At 40.0% G+C, this 11,341-nt stretch overlaps 1 protein-coding gene across 2 annotated transcripts in view; it reads left to right on the top strand.

Annotated features, from left to right (window-relative positions):
* The first annotated feature begins 5,198 nt into the window (after nucleotides 1-5,198).
* Nucleotides 5,199-11,341, top strand: part of LOC141801954 (kelch-like protein 29) — a 165,036-nt gene continuing 158,893 nt past the window's right edge. For both annotated transcript variants that reach the window (XM_074685301.1, XM_074685300.1), the window contains exon 1: nucleotides 5,199-5,499. The gene's annotated coding sequence lies outside the window, so the exon portion shown is untranslated. The remainder of the gene's footprint in view (nucleotides 5,500-11,341) is intronic.

Genomic DNA, 11,341 nt, shown 5'->3' with positions numbered 1-11,341 from the left:
TTGAAGGGAAAAAAGTTGCAGATAGCTTCCAGTGAAAAAGCACAAAGCAATGATTATAATTGACAATTTTACTAGAAACTAAATACTTTTATTTTTGAATAATTTGACCAAGTATGATAAGAAAGTATTGGTAAGAAATTTTCTTCACACAAACTCAGACTTGCAGGAGATATTTTCAGGTGTTTAAGAACCTAATTACAAAAAACATATCAGTGTTCAGCTGTTTTTCTTTTAGGCTGAGACCTTTAAACACTAATAAACTAAGCCAGAATATCTTCACAGTCACCACAGTTAGTGATAGGCTGGATCCAAATGACTGAGCAAAGAGTGACACATCAAATAGATTAACTTACTTATTGACTGCTGGCTGTTGCTTCCTCAGGAGACCTAAGACCTTCCCACAACTTGAAAATCCATCCAGGATTTGGTTACCCATGTGTATCATTGGACCATTGCATTCAGCTTTTCTGCACATATCAAGATTAATTCATAAATGGGGTAACAGGCAACATTTTGAATTGTTTTCTGTGCAATAATGATTAAATCAACATTGCATAATGAAAAATTAAACGATGGAAACAGAGCAAGTAGCTGCATTTGCAAGAGGGAGCCTTTTTACTGTATCAGGAGTTCTCAGACAACCTCTACAAAAAGGTAGCACAGCCTTTTTTCTTTTGTCTTGATCATGCTGAAGCCGTGTTTTCCCAACAGATCACAAAGGAAAGGGATTAGAAGAGTGAAAGCAGTTAGCTCCCTTTTTAACCAAACTTAGTGTGTTACCGTCACATGACAGTTGTTGTTTTGACATCAGAGTGCGAATTTAAAACAGTTTCATTGACTAAGACAGAGAGGAGATCAGGTGTACATATTTAGAAATTCTTTTTCAAAAAGCCACCACTGGTTGCAAAGATATAATGACTGAGTTGAGCCAAAACCAGATTAGCAGACAGCCACATTTCCTGCCCTGCTTGCTTGTTTTGCCTGTTGACAGAAATGATTCATCTCATGTTTACACTCTGCAGCCAGTGCTGTGCATTTCCACAATCTGTCAGGCTGACGCTGAAAGCTGTTGACATCCACTGACTTTTTTCAAGACTGAGAAAACAAACTCGAAATAAATCAAACTGCGTTTCTGTCGGAGTTAAATCATTTGTGTTCACAGCTTATTATACCACCAAGCCATGACTTAGCTTTTAAGTTTAAAGAGGCATACTCTTTTACAACTGTTTATCCTGTATTTTGTGGCATTTGACTGTTATCTCAGCTTCCTGTCCAAAAAGAAGGAAAAAAGAGACAAATAAAAACATTATGCTCAAAACTAAACTTCTAAGGGATTGTGTATATTATTGATCCAATTTTTAACCTAAATGTAATAAATCATTGTTGTGCAGCTCAATATAAACAGACCGTGACCCACTGCCCTAGTTAATTCTGATGACACAGAGATCTTAAGTCATATTTCTACCAGAGTTAATATCAGTGCAGGATAATGAATTTAAGATGGGACAATGGTGGGCTTTTATTCTGATGGATGGGAAATACTGATATTAATACTGTGGGACAGATAAACTAAAGACTTTAATGAGGGTCACCTTGGAATATAATAAAATATTTTTTGAAAAGAATCAAAATAGTCTTCTCTAGACATTTATACCCAATTCACCACGCAGACTGTGAATATAAGTTTTTACCCTTAAAGGTTATGTTGTCTTAGTTTTCTGTCAGAGCATAAAACCAATAAAGTGTCTTTACTTTGTCCTCACAGACTCATCAGTTCCTGAAAAGAAAAAAAATCTTTTAAACCTTCAATAAAAAAAAATCTGACCTTAGTTTCCATTACATTTATCCTTTTATTTTTTATAATTGTGGACCAACGCTGCTATCTCACAGGGCTGCGAGTTTTTCCTGTGTTCTTCGGAGATGCTCCAATTAAGGTTAATGGCGATTGTGTAATGTTCTTCCCACAACAAAGCTCTTTTCAAACACGGCTGCTTTTGTGTCTGTGCTTTGGCAGAATACAGGCGTCCCCAACAGGGCCAGTAGAAAATAAAGGTGCTTCAGTGAGCCGATCCCCAGGTGCAGCACAGTGCACATGGGTACCCTTGGGTGTTGGCAGCAGAGTTTTGTGGCAGGGCACCAAAAGTGAAAAAAACAGGCATACACACAACAGATGGCCTCTGTTGTCTTCCACATAGACCCAGGGCCTCTGCTGGCTCATGGTTACAAAATCCACTGAGTCAGACAGTCAGAAAGGAAGAGAGGCCTGAGACTCAATCAGATGGGTGATGATGGGGTGCTAATGCTGATCTAATAATTCAGTTTTTTTTAATTCTGATAATATTGAATAAGTGGGAACATAATATACATGTATGTATATGTAAATATATTTATATTGCTTGTTACTGAAAGTTGTCAGTAATATATATATATATATATCATCTCTATTTTTATGTGTATATATAAAAATAATGGAACTTTATTGTCATTGTAACAAGTACAACGAAACTGAAGTCACAGCAGCAATCAAGAAAACAAAAGTAATAAAGTGTATAGAAAGTGCAAAAAGCTCCATAAGAAAACATATGATGACAGTCCAGTTCAGTCAGCCTCCACCTCTAAAGGGTCCAGGACTGAGCTTCTTCAGTCATGCTCCATCTCTGTCTCCTAGATCCTGTCTGCTTATAGCAGGTGATGCTCTATCAATGTGGCTTATTGGCGATATATCTTACATTCCCAATAACAATGGATGGAAGGACGGGTCAATTAGCTCACCCTGGAAAGCAGCACGTCCTCCTCACCTCCTTCTCCTCACCTTGCTAACTGGCCTTACACCAGTTAGCATTGTCATGCTACAGGCTGCTAACAGCTGAGTTCACATGTAAACAGTGCAGCTATGGTTAAATGTAGGATCTCCAGACAATCCATACCAATATATGAAACTAGAGATGTGATTCTTGACTGTCATGAAAAAATGTATCAAAAATAAATTTCATCCAATCTCACGGTGCTATCAAAGCACCTGTCCCTCCTGATATGATTCTTCATAATTAAGAAATTGAGTCTCAACAAGCAGTTTAGCATCAGTTTACACCAGAAGAAGAATAACAGTCTCCCATGCTTTGAAATAATGCCCCTTCCACCTACCACATTCAGCTCCACAAGCTTAAAAGACATCCGTCTGTTAAACCTTATGATGAGCAACAAAATCTCAGTAAACATCCTCCCAATTAAAGTTTTGGATTCATTTGATGCAAGCTTGTTACATGTTATCTTCACTCCTAATACGTTTGTTTTTGTACAGCTCAGTCCTGATTATTTGGTGAGTAAACAACATAATAAGAGCCTTGAGATGACAGAGGGAATTGGAGAGTGGTCTTGCATGCTGTCTTTGCTTTCCACTCTCGTCTGTCAATACCCAATTATCCTCTTTGTTGCTGTTCTTACTGATAGCTTGGGACTAATAACAGCTTTTTTCTGGACATTGTTGTCTAATTGCAACTTCCCTGAGGAACCGGACAAATTGATTAGCCTTTAATGGCTACAGTATATAAACAACAGAAAAGGTGCAATTAAAAAATAATAATAAGAAGAAAAGATTACGGCCAGTAGAGCAACAGGCTGTAACACCAGTTCTGCTCACTTTCTTAACACTGAATGAACAGAATAGAATAGAATAGAACAGAATAGAATAGAATAGAACAGAATAGAATAGAATAGAAAATACTTAATTTAAGCCCCGAGTGGAAATTCAGAAGTCACAGCAGCAATCAAGAAAACAAGTGCAAAAAGGTCCATAAGAAAATAGATGCTGACAGCTTGTCCATCATTCTCCAGTTCAGCCAGCCTCCACCTCCACAGGGTCCAGGACTGAGTTTCTACAGCAGTCTGTTCAGTCTCTGTCTCCTGGATCCTGTCTGCTAAAGAAAAAAAAATTAAACTATGCCAGAAACTAAGTTTTACAGCATGTCCCAAATGCTAATAATGATCAACAATGTCTTAGTCAGCCATGACAGAGAGCCAGGACCCTGCAACTAAGACCATATCCACACACAGCCAGGTATCTGGGAAACTTTATACCTCTGTATATGTTGTACATTTGTACGTCCTGTCATCCACACGAAAGTGCAGTTTGACATCACTAAAAACCAATGTTTTCTGAAAACTCTTGCCAAAATTAAGATTTCTGAAAAACCCCAGTCTCACAGTTTCATGCACTCATCATCAGGTTTTCCCAGTGTGTATGGACTTAAGTATCTAAAAACAGGGTTTTGTTTTTAAAACACCTACAACCATACAGGTGTATGGGCGGGGCTAAATGGGGTGAATGCAGGGTCACTGAACATTTTATATCAATGAAGTCAATTAGCTTGCTCTATCCTCTAAATAATTGATCCATGGCGATGTCAGTCCAAAAGTTTGTACAGGTCCACACAGAGACAATCTTCACCTAGATATCATTTAAGTGAAAACACCTGTGGGTGTAACATGGTGCCATAGAGAAAACAACAAAGGAGCATTTGGAACCTGAGAAGATGGAGTAAACTCCATGTTTTTCCAAGAAGGAAAGATAATTCACAAGGTAAGTAGCTATTTTAGAGTTGAGTAGAAAACTTTGTAAAAAGTTGTAAGGATCGGGTCCAGGTACCAGAGCTCCTTATGAGAATCAATTTCCAGTATATGTCGGCTTGATTGAAATTCCCTCTCAATGCTTTTCCCTATCACTTGTCCCAATCTTGGTAATGTGCTCACAGTGGAAAAAAATGGTTGTTGAGTTTTTGTCATTTGTACTCCATCAGAGCTTTTCCTGTTCTTCCTAACATCCAAAGAGGGAGCAATGCAAAATGAATACTAGTTTGAATAGATTTATTTAGCAGTACTCAGAGCTGTAGGCTTCTGCTTATGTTATCTTTAAGCATTTTAAAAGGCGTATAAAATGTTTAGAATAACTCAGGTTTGATGCATATTTTGAGAATGTAAAAGCAATATTAAAAAATCTGGTGGTGCATGAAAAAGTCCGAGATCTCCTTGCAGTCCTGTTAAAATCACAAACCTCAATATACCAAAATATTTGTATCAATATTGATGCTGGACAAAGGGTGACGTTTGCAGGTGCATACAGTTACGCGTAGTGACGGCTGGGGGAGCTGTGGAGCTAGAGTGAACCAATCAAATTGAAAGGGGAGGAGCGGTATCAGGAGTAAAGTGTCCAGACGGAGTACCAGTACACCCCAGCACTCACTCAAATCCCGTATCCACTGCTGCAGCACAGCAAGACGCGTTTGCCAAGTCCGGAGCCCTCCACTTAATGACATCTAGCACGGAGCACTGACAAGGCGCATCCCCACCAGGACACGGCGGCTTCCAACGCTTACTGTCGTCCCCTCTGCTGTAAAATGCATCAGCAGTCGTTCCAGGATAAAGCCAGCGTTTATTCATGAGCAGCGTCGCAGCAAAACAGGGACAAACACCGGGGGACAGGCGCGGCGAGCGGCCAGGGAGGTAAGCGCTGCGTTGGCGTAGATGAGAGCAAGAAGCAGAGCTGACTCTCACGTCCGCTTAGATTTGCTTGGTTTGTGCAGAAGAGTTGAGGCCGTATCCCATGTTGAATGAATGAGAGCGGATGATCAGGTTTACTGCCACCTCTTTTACCGAGGACCACAGCCTGCCAGACGGTGTGCACTGCGCTCAGGTCGTGCACAAGCGCTTCTGCAAATAGAGGGAGGAAAAGCTAACTTCATGTTTTTGAGCTTGTAAATAGAACAGGCGGGTTTAGAAACTAGTTAAATGGTCAGTGACTTAAGGGATGCACAGATTAAATGTAGGCTGCCAAGGAAAATAAAAACGCCTTTTAATTAAACTTAATTACAAACAGGACAAAGATGCTCTACGGTATAAGAAAACCTTTAGATTTTGTCAGAATAAATACGTAATTAGTGTCTTCACGAATAGTGCTAAGTGATGCAAATTTAATACCACATCTTAGGTTATGGTTGAACTCTTAAAATGTTCCTTTTGCCAAAGTAGTCTTGTTTATTTGTGCATACGACTTGTTTTTCCGTTTAGATAATCCTGTCATAATCTACAGATGAACAGAACTTTTAGCTCACACTCATCCTCCAGACAACAAAGCCTCCTTCCTCCTCAGTCCCATGTGTTGTTACAGTGAAGTGCTGTACCCTTGGATGTGAAGTGGAGCTCTGGTTGAAAGAACACTGTGCCTTTTCTTGGCACACAGTCTCTGCTGAATGCTGATCCAGCCATTTATTATTGCTGTCACTTGTCCCTGACAGTGTTTCTTTCTAAATCGCTGGTATCCATGTTTCAGTTATTTCCTGGCAAATGAAAAGGTGTTGATAGAATGGAGAGTTGGTACTAGATGTGGTTTTATCGCATCTAATCTGTACTCCATATTTAGCACAGTTTATTATTAATTTTCATACCAAACAGCATGTGTCACTCCTCTCTGGTCCTGGCATCAGTTTGTGTTTATCAGTCCCCCCATGAGTGTGTTTGAAATAGATACTCAGCTGCCTGTTGTTCCTGTCCTAACCACATGTACTCATTATTGAGTAGACTGCTCGACCATGTAGGGTCAGAGTGGGAGACACCTCTTCATTGATGACATTTGAATACCTTCTTGTGAATCGGGATTAAGGGCTTTACTCCTAGTCCTCCCTGAGCAGGCAGGTGTCTCTGTGCTCAATGAGGTAACACAATGCATTTGCCTCAGAGCCCGAGTCATTTAGCAGGGGTCCTCTCGGCTCATCTGCTGTCTGACTGAGAACTGTCTCTGCATATTTAGAATAAGCAGTCATTGCATGAAGATGGTTTATGCAGCAGGAATGTAGCGAGGTGTGAAATATTTGCATGTGTGTGAACTCAAGTACCCAGCCTCACTGTCGAGCAAATGATCCCCTGTGTATATATTATGGTTTCTCCAAGCGTCTGTGCTGGAACTTCAATCAAAGATTATTCCTCTATCTCAAATGTAGTCTGAGGAGCTGCTTTTGCCACAGGAACTAGTTTTGATATTACCCAAAGATATTATGTAATTTAATGAAGCCTGTAAGAAAAGTGATTTGTCATTGTGAGAAAAACAATCTGGAGCTTGAAGCTGTTTGTATTTGACTGCAGCAAAAAAATAAAGCTCTGATTTGATCGGTTTTGTTTAACAGTGCTGTGGGTTTTAATGCAGGAAAAGACAAGAGTGAGGGAATGCTTTACAAGATATTCTTGTTTCTTGAAGTTTATATCCACTACTCTCGTGTCTGGCGATGGACCACGGAGCAGTGGCTCTGAAGAAGTCCTTAAGAGTGTGGAGCATGGATTACTGACAAATACTGGACATCTACGTCCAGCCACCTTCTTTAAAACCATTTTATTAAAAACTATAATTACATCCATCTTCTGGGAGGTTGGGCAGCTTTCCCTGAAGGACTTTAAAGATAGATTTGTTTGTGTTTTGAGCTTTTTAGGAGGAAACTTTCATCTCTACTGACAGAGCAGAGTCAGTCCTCTGCTATTCTCTTGGCAGACTTTTGCCTTTGGGTTGTAGAGGAAGTGATATCTTTTGATGAACATTCATCTGCACATCCAAGCAGAGGTTATTTAAAAAAAGCATGATACACTTCTGAATACAGGGCAAAAGGCCATGAGCGAACGCTGTGCTTCCTGAGCTCTTTAGAGATCAGTGAACTATGAAAGGCCGTCTCTTCAGCTGCCCTTTTCAACACAGTCTCTGAAGGACCAATGATGCTGGTATCATTTCCTAAAAAGCTTTCAGTTTCCTTGTACAGAGACCCAAATGGTTTTGATCCCCCTGCCTTTATGGAAGTTTGAACTGGAAGCTGCCTTTCACAGGTTATTTTTTTAGGACTAAAAAGGTGTTTAAGCAAGAAGTTTCATTTATGTTTAATACATGAGTTTATTCTCTATTCCCTTAAAATTAGGGTTGATAAATTAGTATGCAAACATGCTGTATGAGCTGTGCAGTCACTCGTGTTCGGTGTTAATGAGGCTTAAATTTCATCTAGCTGTACTTTCCAGTTCTCTCTAAAGACAAATATTTAAGCTCTATCATATTTTCTTTCTCACACTAATGATTTAAACTTACTTGACATTTTTGTGGACACAGGGTGAGGACTAGGTTTGGACTCAGGCCTTCAGGGCTTGGTCTTCTTGGGATCCCTGCAGTCTAAGGCCTCTGTGTGGTGAGTGGCTCCATGGGGGTGCAGGTTAAGCCTATTAGCTCCGTATGATGGTGGTTAGTGGGCTTTGTGAACTGAGAGCAAGGGGGACATAAAAATTCTTGTATCTTGTAGCCATCACTATTTCCCATATACAAAATATATCTGCCACACTCGGGTATATTTTTGGCAGTCCAAGTTTCACTATACCAGGTAACTTTTGCAATTTCCTAACCACATAAAATCAGCATCTAAAATCAGTAAACAAGGGGAGGATCTCTCCTTGTCCTATACACATCTATACACATTAAGAGTGATGTCCCACATTAAGGCCCCTATTTACTCAACAGCGTTACATCCAAAAATGCTAAAATGCACAAAATAAAAACGCGTTTTAGCGGAAATGCAGAGGGATTGAAAATGCTGTAGTAAGCATGCCAGGCCTGTAACTGGTGCTTTAACTGTCTCGTCGAGAAACCGCTTTTGGTAGATCTCTACTGAAGTACAGTTGAGCCAATCATCTAGTGTATTGGGGGATACTAAGTGAAAAAAAGAAAAAAAGTGAGAAAAAGATGCACATTTTTTTGAAAGATAGTCAGCAGATTCAGTAGCAAAAGCACAACATGGTCATCTGCGATAATTGTAACAATGGTACTGTTGTCCTGTTGTGTGATGTCAGCGCACTCACCAAAAATGGCGGCTTACTGTTTACACGGCAACGCTGTCGGCAGCGTTTCAGAAATATTTCACTCTGGAGGCCGCTTTCAAAAATTTGCACTTTAGGTTGGCCACAACGGTGTTTCCGTGGAAACGCGAGGCCAAAACGCAACAAAACTTTTGTGTTTCACCCTAAAACCGTTGTCCCCCGTGTATACCTGGTAACTTCTGCAATTTCCTTAACCACATGAAATCAGCATCTTAAATCAATAAACAAGGGGAGGATCCCTCCTTGTCCTTTACACATTAAGAGTGGTGTCTCATATTAACTTTGCAGATGATAACAGAGATTAGTCAGAAATTCATATGTCTCTCCTGATAAAGCAGTTTTTCAGAAGCAATGTCGCATTTTTGATACAAACCTAATTGTGAAGTTGTTTTTGCATTTTTTTTTTTTATTTTTGCGGCTGGTGGAGGCTGTAAATTTAACATTATCTTGGGTCTAGATTATTTTCTCGTTTTCAAGCTAACTACTAGACTCCTCACAAAGGATTTCCCTTCTGTGACAGCGAAATCGCAAGCAAAACTTTTATTTTTTCAAAAAATTAGGAGTTGTGATAGGGCAGCTTGTAAGGCCGACACATTCTCTCATACAGGGAGAAACAGAAGGGGCTGGATGGCGCAAGCAGCTGCTATATGCAGACTCCCATTAAGCCTGACTGCAGGAGCATTTCTGCTGGGCAGCTATCTGACAGCTACAGCTCCCCTGACATCTCCTTTATGAACCTTAGTCATTTTAATAAGGTGTATTTTACTGTGTTATCGCTGCTTTGGTATAAACATCATCCATAATGAATATGAAATCTATTCTTGGTGTGTCTGGGCTGCTCAGAATGTATCTGCTGTTATCAGAGTGCAGTGGCCTCTGGAAGGACATGGTTGTATTATATAATATCTCATTTGAAATTGAATAATTGTATCAGCTGAATGAAGAAGTGCAGCTCACACAAGGTCTGCAGGAACACATTTTTGGGGAAATATCAGACTCAAACCAGCTCTGACTGCTTGAGGCAAACCAGACTTGAGATTACTTCAAGAAGAAAACAAATTTCAGCGGTCCCTGAAGTCACTTGAACTCATTTCCCCCTGCCATCTTGTCACGACCAGGAAAGACTGGAATAGAACTATATGAGCTTTGCTTCTTTTGTTTGAGAGGTTTCACTGCAGCAGTGTACTTTTTGTGATGGCACAACTGCACAGTGCAGTATTTTCCTTTTATGATGAAATATATTTATATTAGAACAAAGCATGTTAGCCATCATATCTATACAAATGCCCAGTATGCTCCGTAGGTCATTGCCTGAAACTATATTTTGACCTGACATTTCTCTAACGTTGACTTGCATGTGACGATAACACAGCTTCTTAATTCTTTACCTTATTTTTTAGTGATTTTATTCTGCAGCTTTCTAATCCAACATGATTTTTTACTCTTTAATCTACAAACAGTCCACAAGAGCCCATAAAAGCAATTTAGAGCTGTGTCGTGTAGCAAACTCTCAACATACTCTGCAAGATGAAAGATGGCTTTTGAGTTAATAGGAAACACAAATTGTAAGAGTTAAGATCTGGATCTGTAATAGCATCATGTTTAAACCACCAGTTTTAGCCTGTACATATTTTTCCCAAGGCCTGCATGTAATACTGGACTCATCACAGCCATGTAACTCTGTGAGACATGCTCTCCAGTGTCGATAAATCTACGTTTTATACCTGCAGCACAGTGACCAAGGTCATCAATGAGTAGAATAATTACTGCAGGGCATCTGGCAGGAAGCAGTAATGAAAGCAGGCAGTTTTTATTTGCTCAAATGTGCTCTTAGTCTGTCCGAGGGGCCCAGCTGTCGCTATTGGCAGACAGTGAATGATGAAAAATTGTAGGTTGTCACATTCGCTTAAACTGGTGGTTAGTGAGTCACTGAAATATAAAATGATTACTGTGGTTAGAAAGAGGCCCTAAAATTCAAGTGGCTACTGTGTATTGTTCATCCTGTTCCTTTTGCTCAAATACATCTCTGGTTATTTAACCTCTTTCTGTGTTCTCAGTTCACTGGAGTGTACTTGAGGTTGAGGCAATTGGCCATCGTACCTGCAGCAGGGAGATGAAGAGTGAAAACCAGAGAGGATTTAACTCCTGTCTGGACGTACATGAAGGGCACTGCTCACGATGTGCAGATTTTGTTGCTTTATGTGTGTGAGTGTTCTCCTTTTCAAAGACAGGCATTTGGCTGTGATAAAGCTGTCGTGTTAATAAGACGGTGGCTGAAGGTGGTAAAGTTGTAAAGATAGCTTTTGTCATTGCTCTGTGCCTGTGGGCCTCACCTTGATATTAAAGCCACACAGAGCAGATATTGCTATTTCCCAGTATTTGTAAGTTGGCCACTCTTTCTCTGCAGGCGTGAATACACTCAAGAACAGACTTCATGATATTTTGTAAG

This window comes from Halichoeres trimaculatus, unplaced genomic scaffold (genome assembly GCF_033239565.1).
Source record: "Halichoeres trimaculatus isolate MK-OKI-2021-1 unplaced genomic scaffold, fHalTri1.1 fHalTri1_scaffold_13, whole genome shotgun sequence".
In the NCBI taxonomy this organism is placed as follows: domain Eukaryota; kingdom Metazoa; phylum Chordata; class Actinopteri; order Labriformes; family Labridae; genus Halichoeres; species Halichoeres trimaculatus.
Note: the sequence above shows the minus strand (reverse complement) of the source record. Positions and strands in the feature narration are given on the sequence as shown.